The following is a 14,280-nucleotide window of genomic DNA, read 5'->3' as shown; positions in this document are numbered from 1 at the left end:
CGCCACCTCCGGGACGTGGCTGCAGGAAGCGGGCGAGGCCGGTTAGCACAGGCGTACTGGGGGACAAAGTCCCACAATGCCTCGCTTTGTCACTTCCAATCAGACTTTAGCGAGACCCTTCCGCCTGATAAGTGCATCCCGGAGGTTGTCATCCTTGCTTCCGGAAAGGTGGGCTGTGCCTTGCGGGTTGGGAGGCAGTTAACTTCGTTCTCTATGCCTTTTGGGCGTCGTCCTCCAATGCTACGCGTGTTGGGGATTCCCCGGTCCCACCAACGAACACGTTGCACGCGCTGGACCGGATCATTCCCTAGTGGAGGACGAGCCGGCGGAGAACCGGTGGCAACCGCTGAGGAAGCCAGGTTTGCCTCTTCGACCCCCCAGGCGAGGTCATACTGAAGATCCCTAATCCTAGGTCAAGACAAGAGAACTCCTATTTTCAACAACTGTTCAGCTCTTAAGAGAAGCCAATGAGTAAGGCTTACTTTTCTGTCTCCCAGAAGCATGTAAGATTGATTTCTTAAGTTGAGGAAGTGGGAAGCCTTCTCAATTTAAATATATTTATGATCTTAATGTTTTCCTGAATCAAAATAAGGCATACGTCTTGTGGGGGAGGGGGGGGGGAGAGTATGAAAAAACAAGTTCCCGGTAATCTTCGCCACTTCCCACAGAGACCCCAATTGCTGGAGCAGTTTAGGATGCTCACCCGCTCTGAAGATCTGTTTCAATTTCAACTCCCTTGGAAAGACTTCCTTGACTGACTAGATAAATCACTCCCACTCAAAGAATCATAACCGCTCTTCCTAGTTAAGACCTGACTTTTAATGTTAACTATTGACAACCCTCCTTTCGCCCACTTGTCTGAAATCTTTAAGAAGGGGTATCTGAAATACTCTGAAAAATAAAGATAAGCCCTAACCGATTTGGCTCAGTGGATAGAGCGTTGGCCTTCGGACTAAAGGGTCCCAGGTTCGATTCCAGTCAAGGGCATGTACCTTGGTTGCGGGCACATCGCCAGTAGGGAGTGTGCAGGAGGCGGCTCATCGGTGTTTCTCTCTCATCGATGATTCTAACTCTCTATCCCTCTCCCTTCCTCTCTGTAAAAAATCAATAAAATATAATTTAAAAAAAAGACAAAATTTTTAAAAGGAAGTTTAAATAACCGTCAGTTATGAGAATGCAAATCAAAACCACAGTGATATACCAATTTGATACTAAGATGGCTAAAATAAAAAGATAGTGTTAAGAATGTAGATAAATCAACCCTCATACACTGCTGATGGAAACATAAAATGGTAAAAGAACTTTAGAAATAGTCTGGCAGTTTCTCAAAAAATTAAGCATAGACTTTCCATTTGACTCAGCAATTCCACTCGTAGGTATATAGTCAAGAGAAATGAAAACATATGTCCATACAAATACTCATAGCATTATTCATAACTAGAAGTCTGGTGCATGAATTCATGAACGGGTGGGGGGTCCCTCTGCCTGGCCAGCAATCTGACCGGCTGTGGGGAGGGACCTTGGGAGGTTGGGCGACTGGCCCAATTGGGGAGGGGGGGAGGGGGGAGGCGTGGGAGATGGGAGGTTGGCTGTGGGAGTGCACTGACCACCAGGGGGTAGCTCCTGCATTAAGCATCTGCCCCCTGGTGGTCAGTGCACATCCTGGCTACCATCCCGACGTAAAGGTCGCTTAGGCTTTTATATATATAGATAGCCCAAAGTGGAAATGACTCAAATGTCCATCAGCTAGTGAGTAAACAAAATGTAGTACAGTCATACAATGAATATTATTCAACAACAAAAAGGAATAAAGCACTGACATATACTACAAACTAGATAAGCCTTGAGAAGTTTATACTAAGTGGGGGGAAAATCTAGTCACAAAGGACCACATAGCCTATGATTCCATTTGTATGAAGGGTTCAGAACAGTCAATCTATGGAGACAGCAAATTTGTGGTTGCTTAGGGGTAGGAAGGATGGGAGGCTTGGGGATTACAGCTAAAAGGGTGGAGGGTTTCTTTTGGAGGTGATAAAAGTGTTCTGGAATTGATGATGGTGATGGTTACATGGCTCTATGAATTACTGGAACTAGTGAATTATAAACTTTGAATGAGGAATTGTATGGCTAAGTTGTTGCCAAAAAACAAAATAATTTAAGAAACAAAAAAGGCAGGACTCTAGTCTGTTTTTTCTGTGTGTGTTTTTTAATCCCCACCCAAGGACATGATGTGTATGTGTGTTTAATTGATTTGAGAAAGAGGAAGAGGGAGAGAGAGAAACATCAATGGGAGAAATGTCCCTCAGAAACATCCATGGGTTGCCTCCTTGATAAGCACCCTGACCAGAGATGAATCCACAACCTAGGTATGCGCCCTGAATGAGTATTGAACCTGCAACCTTTTTGATGAACCACAACAGCCAACTGAATCACCCAGCCAAGGCTAGTCCGTTTTTATATTTCATGGTATTCCCTGGATTTGGCACACCATGACACTCATATATGGCTAAATGATAGAGGGATGGTGAATAAACTATAGTATATCCATACTATGGAATACTATCAAGAGTTAGAATGATGTAGAACTATAAATTCTAATGAAAAGATCTCCAAGATACAATTAGTGGAAAAAGCCAAATAATGACAGTATTGTAAAGTAATATAAAAGTGTAGATTTCCCCGGGTGTATGTGTAAATGCTCAAGAACCTTGAAGTAGAATCTGTAATAGTGATAGTTAGCGGTTACCTGTTTAACCTGTATGGAGAGAGGAGGGAGCCTTCCCAGAGAGTGAAGGAACCTGGTTTGGGAGTGGTAGTCAAAAGAGAGTTTTATCTGTACTTTAAAAATCCACTGTATTAAGCCCTGCCAGCATGGCCCAGTGGTTGACCTATGATACAGGAAGTCAAGGTTTGATTCCCGGTCGGGGCATATGCCCGGGTTGCGGGCTCGATCCCCAGTGTGGGGCCTGCAGGAGGCAGTTGGTCAATAATTCTCTCATCATTGATGTTTCTATCTCTCTCCCTTCCTCTCTGAAATCAATAAAGATTAAAAAATAAAAGTGGGTATTTTTTAAAAACCTCTATAAAAATTACATGCAATGAAGTTCACCTATTTTAAATATACAATTTAATAAACTTTAACAAATGTATATAGTAGTGTAGCCAACACCAGAATCATGATATCAATCATATCTATTGCCCCCAAAAGTTCCTTCATACTCCTTTATAAGTCATCCTCACAGCCCCTAGCCCACCATTGATCTGCTAACACTATAGCTTTGCCCTTTCCAAAATTTCATATAAATGAAATCATATGGTATGTAGTCTTTTGTGTGTGGCTTCTTTCTCCTAGCATAATGATTTTGAGATTAATCTAAGTTATATCATGCATCAATAGTTTTTTCTTTTTTATTGCTGAGTAGTATTCCATTGTGTGGAGTTACCAAATTTTTCTATTCATTCACCAGTTGATGAGCATTGGATTGTTTAAAGTTTTGGGCTTTTGTGAATAAAACTTTTTGGACATTTTGGTACAGTGTTTGTGTATCAAATTTATTTCTACAAGATGAATTTATCAATGCACTACATACATAATGTAAAAAGTAATCTTCAAATTTGATGAACGAGTTAATCAGTGTTTGACATATATTATTCCAGATTTTCCTCTCTGAAATACATCCTATATAATAAAAGCCTAATATGCTAAGTGTCCAGTCAGCTGTTCAACCAATCAAAGCATAATATGCTAATGATATGCTAAGGCCGCTCAATCACTCGCTATGATGTGCACTGACCACCAGGGGCAGACAGTCGACCAGTAGACCAGTAGCTATGACATGCACTGACCATAGGGATAGGGAGGTTAGCTTGCTGCTGGGGTCTGGCCAATCAGGACTGAGCGAGACGGGCCAGACACTCCCTGGAGCCCTCCCACAGTCCCTCCTCAGCTGGCCAACCTCCCGCATCCCTCCCCGGCCCCAATCATGCACCGGTGGGGGGTCTCGGCCTGGCCTGTGCCCTTCTGCAATCTGGGACACCTCGGGGGATGTCAGAGAGCCAGTTTTGGCCTGATCCCGTAGGTCAGGTTGAGGGACCCCACTGGCGCACGAATTCGTGCACTGGGCCTCTAGTCTTTATATAAATGTTAGTGGTATTTTACAGTGTGAAGTAACTCCTTTTTCGATTTAATAATATACTGTGGACATTTAAAAATATCAATACTTTAGATTTAACTCATTCTTTTTAAGGGCTGCATTCCATTATGCCTGTAAGGTAACTTATTTAACTTATCTATGAAATTGTGAAACACGTATACTCTTTGATTCAAAAATTCCACTTCCAGGAATTTGTCATAATGAAAATTTCCCTCAAGTTTGCTATGTGTTACTTGTAAGAAGTTCATTACAGAATTGTTTGTAATGAAGAAAACTGGAAGCATCAATCTTTTTTAAAAAGAAATATTTAAATCTCCCTTTGTTTCCTTCACTGATCCCTAGCCCAGATAGTCCAATTTTGCTTTTGCTTTGCTACATTTTATAAATTCACAATGATAAATTAGGAGAGAAATTAAACCCATTGCCAGGATAAAGATTTAATCTTTTTTCCTAATAGTGCCATCCTAGGTGTTCTGTAGTTGCTTGTTCCAACTGGTGCATTGCGCAGAATGGGGTTGAATAAGAAAAACCTGCAAAGTTCAAAAAGAGTACGCTGTTTTGTATTGTTGACAGACTGTTGAGTAAAGCTCCATTTGGTAGGACTACCCTTCAGAAACTCATTTCTCAGTAGTGACCCTGGGCAGTCCAGAGCAAAAACTTCTTTATTCAGGTGCATAAGGTAAAGCTATTTGGACTCTACAATGAGTTTATCCTGCCTTTTTAAAAACTTTCCAAAAATTAAATGTAATTATACAACATTTAAAGAACACCACCAAGAAAATGCAAAGGGAAAGCAATCTGTTTTCTGCAGTCATACTTTTAAACTGTTTAAGCAACTTAACAGAAATGTTTATTAATTTCTGGGGTGAAGCAAAATACTATTTTAATTTTGTAATAACTTAAAGTCTTGCAATTACCTGAGAGACCCACACATTTCCCTAGTTAATCTTTTTTTTTTTTTTTTTTAACTTAAATGCAATTAAAGACTGTCTCCCTTGAGAAGAACCTTCCTTTGTACTGGAGATACATGTGAAGAGTTGCTTAACAGCTGAGTAAGTTAAAATTGCATTTTGGAACCTTGCTAGATTTAAAAATAAATATGTAGTCTTTAGCCTTTATGTTTTCAGTTTTATATAGAAGTCCTTAAAATAATTTTTTCAGTTTTATATAGAATTCTTTAAAACAATTTCAAACTGACTCTACTTTTCTCAAGACAAATGAAAATGAATCTCCGTCTTCTAAATTTTAATTTGTTTTCTCTTAAGTAAAATAGATGGAAAAAACTCTAATCTCCCACCTCTAGCCTCCAAATCCTAAACCAAAAATAAAAAGAAGATAAAATAATTTTTCAGATTTCCATTTAAAAGGTGCTACTTATCAAGTGGCTAATGTAAGTTATAAGACAGGATGTTAATGGCCAACTAAAATGTCTCTATGGTAAAGTAAAGATAGGGAAAGTCGGGGTCAGAGAGGTTAAGTAACCTGCCCAAGGTCTCAGATAATAAGCAGAACTGAGACGAGAACCCATGTCTTCTGATGTCAATACCCTTAACCATTATACTTAATAATGCTTTCTTATTTTTTAAAAATAAGAAAATTGAGCCCCAGCCCTAACCGGTTTGGCTCAGTGGATGGAGCGTCGGCCTTCGGACTGAAGGGTCCCAGGTTGATTCCAGTCAAGGGCATGTACCTTGGTTGCGGGGAGTGTGCAGGAGGCAGCTGATCGATGTTTCTCTCTCATCGATGTTTCTAACTCTCTATCCCTCTCCCTTCCTCTCTGTAAAAAATCAATAAAATATATTTTTAAAAAAAGAAAATTGAGCCACAGAAGGAGGAAAATGCTATTGTTTATTAATCACTTATCATACACCAAGTCCTATACTTCATTTAATCTTAACAAATTTGAGGAAAATGTTAAGGCATGTCCTTATAAATAACACACTACACTAGGGATTATGTTTTCATCATCCAAATTTTTAAATCTTTGTTGAAAGTGTAACAGATGTTCCCTCTCTCCCCCCATTAACCCGTCCCCCCCACACACCAAGCCTCTACCACACTATTGTTGTGTCCATGGGTTATGCATATATGTATATATAAGTTCTTTGGTTAATCTCTTCCCACTGCCCCTCCACCCCCTGATCTCTGAGATTTGTCAGCCTGTTCCATGCCTCTTGATCTATTTTATACATCAGTTTATTTTGTTAATTAGATTCCACATACTCTCCAGGTCCGTCCATGCTGTCTCAAAGGGTAAGAGATCCTTCTTTTTACATCTGCATAGTATTCCGTTGTGTAAATGTATCACATCTTTTATATATTTATGTTCCAGTCCTTTAAATTTAATAATGTAATATTTTTGTTGATTGTTTATGCCCCATTCAAACTAGACCTTGGGCAGCTTCTTAAGGAAACTGTGTAACTTCCTTTGACATTTTCAAAGCACTTGAGAGTATGTGCTCTATAATAGTGCTAATATTTAATAGCAACAATAAATGTTATTGAGCACTTACTATTTGCCAAGCATTGTACTTATATCCCATTTAATCCTCTAAACAATTTAATCCATGTCATTTCCTTTGTTCTCTGCAAGAATTACTCAGCTGTTTCTAGTCCACTTGTTGTATAATAGTGTAATTCTTGCCCCTATTCCCCACCCCACCCCAACCTCTGTAAACTCCATTTTTATCTCATTATCTGACAACTCATCACTGATCTTGTTTAAAGTTCACGTTCTCTGGACATTGTTATTTACCTGCAATAGTGAAAGAGTATCTGTGCTTCTATGAAGAGTCTTATCCACCCATTTTCTCTTTCGGGAGGGGAGTGGTATGTGAATTCCCTGAGTCTTTGGTTTTGCCCAATCTGTTAACTTCTCAGCCACTCAAGCCTCTGCCATGAGGTTAAGACCTGCCCCTAGTTTCAGTGCCTTTTACTAGTTATCTTAAAAGTTTTATTTATTCCATTTGATATTGTGGGAAAGTCTGTATAACTGGATCTATGCCCTTGTCTTTCCTAGGAGTAAGTGCTGTATTTGCTTTTTAATAATTTGGGTAAACACTGCTAACGTGGAAGAGTATAAAGTCTGCCTGACTTGACTAAGTCAACATTCACCTACTTCCCTAATTTAAAATATTCCCCGTTTTGTTTCATAAAGGTGGCATAAAGTTTATACATGTCTTAACCTGTTTTAATTTCTGGCAGGAAACTTTTTAACAATAAGGAATATAACTCCTTGACTAGTTTCCTTCAAAGGATTCATAGCAATCACATTCCTAACTTCCAGAAGAACTGGTATTGTTTTTTTCTGAATCCTTTAAAGCAGAATGATTTTATAATGGGAATATATCTTGAGGCCACTAATTCTACTAAGATTTGTATTTACCATCTAACATTTATAATAGTTTCATGGCTAGAGAAATCATTAGATAGGTTAAAGCTAAAAGGCCACTTTGTACCATAGCAATGTTAATGAAATAAGGTTATTTTACAAACTCTTCCTCTCCTTGCCCAAATCTCCATCTGCATACATATCTGAAATGTCTTACAGTAATTGAAATGTTTGACATATTTTCAATGCTACAAAACATAGAAATGAGGATTTATGAACAAAAGTGGGTTTTTTCCTCCAAAAATTAGATTTACTGACTCATATAATCCTGTCTTCATGGCAAATGATTTATAATGTTAGTGAGTAATCACCTAACATTAAATTTATATATCAATATGGTTCTTAAACTTTAACATGTATCAGAATTACATGGAGGGCTTGTTAAAATCAGATTGCTGGGCTTTTTGCTTCTAGTCAAGATCAAGTTATATTGATCAGATTTACCTTCTCACATAAAATGAAAACAAAACAAACCAAATAAAATATAAGAAACAATGATTTTTTTAAGGCAGTGAACACCAGGCAGTGCAGGGCAATGATTCCTAAAGACAGAAAACAAATGCATTGAGCCCTTAGCCCGAGATTGCCTGTTTACTGCCCTGAGAATGTTTCTAGGCCACAGCATAGAAAGAGGGAGCAAGAGGGGGAGCTTGGTAAACTCTGAGAGGACGGTCTGGGGAAACCAAACTTTAGGAGAGAATTACAAAGAGGAGAATAGCATAGAAAGAAAAAGCCCCTGAACAGAAAGAAATCTGCAGAGGGTTCCCCTAAAATATTCAGCAGAGTACTGGTTAGTACATGCATATGAGGAAACTACCCAAAGCACAGAACCATAAGAAAGGATCAAATGGAACAGTGCCCAGGCTTGGTTCGAAACAATGCCTGTTCCCACCAGCAAGACTGCAAAAAACTAAAATTCATGGGGCAGTGGGTAGAGTACTCAAGAAGGTCTTGCCTCAGTAGTAAAGAATAATTAATTCTAGTCTGAGCACTGTTTCGGGCCTGACAAAATTAACTGCAGTCTAGAACAAAGCTCAAGAAGATGTATAAGAATACAAAAATATCCAACACCCAACAAGGTAAAAGTCTGGCATCTAACCTAAGATAAGACATGCAAAGAGGCAGGAACACATGGCCCATAATAATGAGATAATCAATCGAAACCAACTCAGAACCGACACAGATATTATCTCAAGCAGAAATGTCTGAAATGAAAAATAACAGATGGAATTAATGGCAGACTAGACAATACAGAAGGAAAGATAAGTGAACTTAAAGGCATAGCAATAGAAACTCTCCAAAATTAAATAAAAAGAGTAAATAAGAAATATGAAGAGCATCAATGAGCTGTAGGACCTCAAACAGCCTAATAAATGAGTAACTGAAAGAAGGGACGGAGGAAGAACAGAAAAAATACCTGAAAAAATAATGGCCAAAAAATTCCCAACTTTAATGACAACTATAAAACTTGATCCACGAAGATCAAGAAACCCAGTTAGTTAAAAGCCTAAGAAACATGAGCAAAACTATGCCAAAGCATATTATTATCAAACCAGAGGCCCGGTGCAGAAAAATTTGTGCACTCGGGGGGTAGGAGGGGATCCCTCAGCCTGGCCTGTGCCCTCTCGCAGTCTGGGACCCCTCGGGAGATAACGACCTGCTGGCTTAGGCCTGCTCCCGGGTGGCAGAGGGCAGGCCCAATCCCTAGGTGCAGCCCCTGGTCGGGCTCAGAGCAGGGCCGATTGGGGAGTTGGGGCGCCACCCCCTGTCATGCACAGAGCAGGGCGGATCAGGAGGTTGCGATGCCACCCTCAGTCATGCTCAGGGTACGGCTGATTGGGGGGTTGGGGCACTGCCCTCTGTCACACTCAAGGCAGGGTCGATGGGGAGATTGCGGCGCCACCTCCTGTCACGCACAGAGCAGGGCCCATCAGGGGGTTGGGGCGCTGCCCCCTGTCACGCACAGAGCAGGGCCCATCAGGGGGGTTGGGGCTCCGTACCCTGTCACGCACAGAGCAGGGTTGATCAGGGGGTTGAGGAGCTCCCCCCTGTCACTCACAGAGTAGGGCCGATAGGGGAGTTGGGGCACCGCCCCCTGTCACACACAGAGCAGGGCGGATCAGGGGGTTGGGGCCCCGCACCCTGTCACACTCAGGGTAGGGCCGATGGGGAGGTTATGGCTCTACCCCGTCACACACAGAGCAGGGCCCGTGGCGGGGGTGGGTGGGATTGGGGCGCCGCACCCTGTCACACACAGACCAGGGCCGATCAGGAGGTTGGGGAGCTCCCCCCTATCAGGCACAGAGCAGGGCTGATCAGGGGGTTGGGGTGCCTTCCCCTGTCACAAACAGAGCAGGGCCGATAGGGAGGTTGTGGCCCTGCCCCCTGTCACACACAGAGCCGGAGGGCGATCAGGGGGTTTGGGCGCTGCCCCGTCACGCTGATCTCAGTGCCGGGAGGCCTCGCGGCTCCGCTGATCCCAGTGCTGGGAGGCATATTACCCTTTTACTATATAGGATAGAGGCCTGGTGCACGGGTGGGGGCCAGCTGGTTTTCCCTGAAGGGTGTCCTGGATCAGGGTGAGGATCCCCACTGGGGTGCCTGGTCAGCCTGGATGAGGGGATGATGCTGTTTGCAGCTGGTCACACCCTTCAGGGTGGGGGTCCCCACTGTGGTGCCTGGCCAGTCTGGATGAGGGGCTGAGGGCTGTTTTCAGGCTGGCAGGTGACTGAAGCTCCCAACTACTCCTTTTTTTCTTTTTCTTTTTTATCCTGGGCCAGCTTTTGCTCTGAGGCTTGGCTCCAGCTCTTAGGCCTTAACTGCTGAAAGCAGGTATCTGGTTTGTTTGGGTTTTATAATCGAAACACTGTTTCAACTCCAGCTCTGAGATCCCGGCTGGCTGAAAGCAGGTTTCTGGGGTTTTGTTTAGCTTCTATATTTGTAACAATGTTTCAAACTGCAAGCTCAGAGGCTGGCAGCAGCAGGCGGGGAACGTTGGAGTCCTCTGTCACTGAAGCAAGCAAGCCTCATGTTCGCTTCAAGCTGCCTGGCTGCCGGCCGCCATCTTGGCTGGCAGTTAATTTGCATATCTCGCTGATTAGCCAATGGGACAGGTAGTGGAGGTACGGCTAATTACCATGTTTCTCTTTTATTAGATGGATGACTCAAAATTAGTGATAAAGAGAAAATCTTAAAAGAGCCAGAGAAAAATACGACTTATTAACTACCTAGGAACCAGGATAACATGACATACTTCTATCTGGAAATATACAAGTAAAAAGACAATGGAGCAACATTTTAAAATACTGAAAAAGGAGGGACAGCCTAGAAATCTATACCCAGCAAAAATATATTTGAAAAAGAACGCAAAATATATTTTCAGACCACAAAAGTTGAAAGAATACATTGACAGCAAATCTGAACTACAAAATATGTTAAAAGGAAGTTCTTCAGCTCTAAGGAAAACTATACCATATTGGTCTATGCAGAGAAATATAAAACACTAAAAAGGTTCAATGTAAGAGTTTATATGCAAGAATTTTTCTTACTATTTAAAACTTTAAAAAATTGACTAAACAAAATGTATTATGGAATTTATAACATGTAAAATTCATGAACAATAATATAAAGGCTGGAAAGAAACAGAAGTACACTATTGTACATTCTTATTCTATACATTAAATGGCATACTATCACTAGAGGTAAACCGGTAAGTTAAAAATGTATACTGTACTACAAACCTAAAATAATAAAGTGTTATAGCTAGTAATCTCACAAAGGAGATATGACATCATAAAAATATTTTATTGATTCAAAATAAGTCAGATAAAAAGGAAAAGGGAAATAAACAGACGATAGGACAAATAGAAAACATAGCAAGATAATAGATTCAAATCTAACCATATCAATCATATTCATTGTAAATTAAAAGGTAAATTTTGTCTGATTGGATAAGAAAGCAAGAACTATATGCTATCTATAAGAAAAGTTTTTAAATATATAAAGACACAAATAGGTTAAGAGTAAAGCAATGAAAAAGCTGTACCATGCTAACACTAGTCAAAAGAAAGCTGGAGTTCTATTAATATCACACAAAGTAGATTTCAGAGCAAAGTATATATAAATCTACAATTATAATCAAGAGATTTTACTAACCTTTAGTTAGAGCAAGTAGGCAGAAAATAAGCAAGGTCAGCCCTAGCCATTGGTTCAGTGGATAGTGTGTCAGCCTGCAGATTGAAGGATCCCGGGTTTGATTCCAGTCAAGGGCACAATGCCTGGGTTGCGGGCTCAACCCCCAGTAGGGGGCATGCAGGAGGCAGCCAATCAATAATTCTCTCTCATCATTGATGTTTCTATCTCTCTCTCCCTCTCCATTCCTCTCTGAAATAAAAATATATTAAAGAAAAAAAAAGAAAATCAGCAAGGACATAAGCAATACTGTCAACAAACTTGACCTAACCATTATAAAACATTCCACTCAACACCAGCAAAATATATATTATTCACAAGTGTACCCAGAACATTTACCAAGATAAACCATACTCTGGGCCATAAAACAAATCTTCATAAATTTACAAGGATTCAAATCATAACAAGTATGTTCTCAAGCCACCGTGTAATAAAATTAGAAATCAATAACAAAATAATTTTGGCGCCTGGCTGGTGTGGCTCAGTGGTTGAGCATTGACCTATGAACTAAGAGGTCACGGTTCAATTCCTGGTCAGGGCACATGCCTGGGGTTGTGGGCCTGATCCCCAGTGGGTGGTATGCAGGAGGCATTCTATCTCATCACTGATGTTTCTATCTCTCTTTCCCTCTCCCGTCCTCTTTGAAATCAATAAAAATAAAAATTATTTAAAAATTTTTTTAAAAAATTAAAAGATGTACAACTGTTTGGATAAGTAAATAACATTTCTAAATAACCCATGGATCAAGGAAATCCAAAATGAAATAAGGTATTCTGAACTGAATGAAAAGAAATATAAAACATCAGAATTTAAGGCATGCCACTAAAACAAAACTTAGTGGGAAATATTACAATATACAAGATCAGTATATAAATATCAACTATATACTAGTATTTTGAACTGAATATTTGAATGAAAAATTGAAAGCTGAAGTTTTGAAAAATGGTATCATTTACAGCATCAAAAATATGATAGGCTTAGGGATAAATTTGACAGATGTGAAAGATTTGTATTCTGAAAACTATAAAATATTGCTGAAACTAAAGAAGACTTAAAATAAATGGAGAGACATACTTTGTTCATGCATCAGAGAACAACATTAAGATGTCACCCCAATTTATCTATAGGTTTAATACAATCACAATCAAAAGCCACGCAGGAATTTGTGCAGAAATTCATAAACTTCTTCAAAAGACACATGAAACTGAAAAAATTCACAAGTGGGAAAAATCTTTGCCAACTATATATCTGAAAAGGAACTTGATACATAGAAAATTCTCTAAATTCAACCTTTAGGAATTAACTCAATTTTTGAAATGAGCAAAAAATATTAACACTTTATCAAAGAACATAAACAAGTGACTAATAAGCTCATGCAAAGATGTTCAACATCACAGGTCATTAGAAAAATGCAAATTAAAATCTCAATGAGATAGCATTATAAGCCTATTAGAATAGCTAAAATTGAAAAGGCTGACCATACCAAGTGTTGGCTAAGATGTACAGAAACTGGAACTTTCTCATACTCAGCTGGTGGAAACAAATTAGTACAAACACTTTGAAAAAATAGTTTGGCAGTTTTTTTAAAAGTTAAACATTTACCTACCATATGATCTAGCCATCCCACTCATATCACTCTAGGGATTTATCCAAGATAAGAGGATATATATGGTCCATACAAAGACTTGTACAAAAGTATTCACAGTAGCTTTATTTGTAACAGCCAAAAACTAGAAACAATCCAAATATCTATCAACAGGTGAGTTGAATATATATATATATATATATATATATATATATATATATATATATATATATATATATGCCTAATATGCTAAGTGTCCGACCGTTCGGTCAACCACTCGACCAGTCACTGTTATGCTCACTGACCACCTGGGGGCAGATGCTCCAACTGGTAGGTTAGCTTGCTGCTGGGGTCTGGCTGATTGGGACTGGGAGAGATGGGCCAGACATGCCCTGGAGCCAACCTCCCATGGTCCCTCCCTGGCCTCTAAAATATTTCTTCTGGGGAGAACCAAGATGGCGGCATAGATTAACGCCGGAGTTTGCTGCTTTGTTTTTTTTTTTTTTTTTAATTTTTTTTTTAATTAAATCTTTATTGTTCAGATTATTACATTTGTTCCTCTTTTTTTTCCCCCCATAACTCCCCTCCTCCCAGTTCCCGCCCCACCCTCCGCCCTCACTCCCCACCCACTGTCCTCATCCATAGGTGCACGATTTTTGTCCAGTCTCTTCCCGCATCTCCCACACCCCTTTCCCCCCCGGGAATAGTCAGTCCATTCCCTTTCTATGTCCCTGATTCTATTATAATCACCAGTTCATTCTGTTCATCAGATTATTTATTCACTTGATTCTTAGATTCACTTGTTGATAGATGCATATTTGTTGTTCATAATTTGTATCTTTACCTTTTTCTTCCTCTTCCTCTTCTTAAAGGATACCTTTCAGCATTTCATATAATCCTGGTTTGGTGGTGATGAACTCCTTTAGCTTTTCCTTATCTGTGAAGCTCTTTATCTGACC

The sequence above is a fragment of the Myotis myotis genome, unplaced genomic scaffold (genome assembly GCF_014108235.1).
Source record: "Myotis myotis isolate mMyoMyo1 unplaced genomic scaffold, mMyoMyo1.p scaffold_m19_p_13, whole genome shotgun sequence".
NCBI lineage: Eukaryota > Metazoa > Chordata > Mammalia > Chiroptera > Vespertilionidae > Myotis > Myotis myotis.
This window is presented reverse-complemented; position numbering follows the sequence as displayed.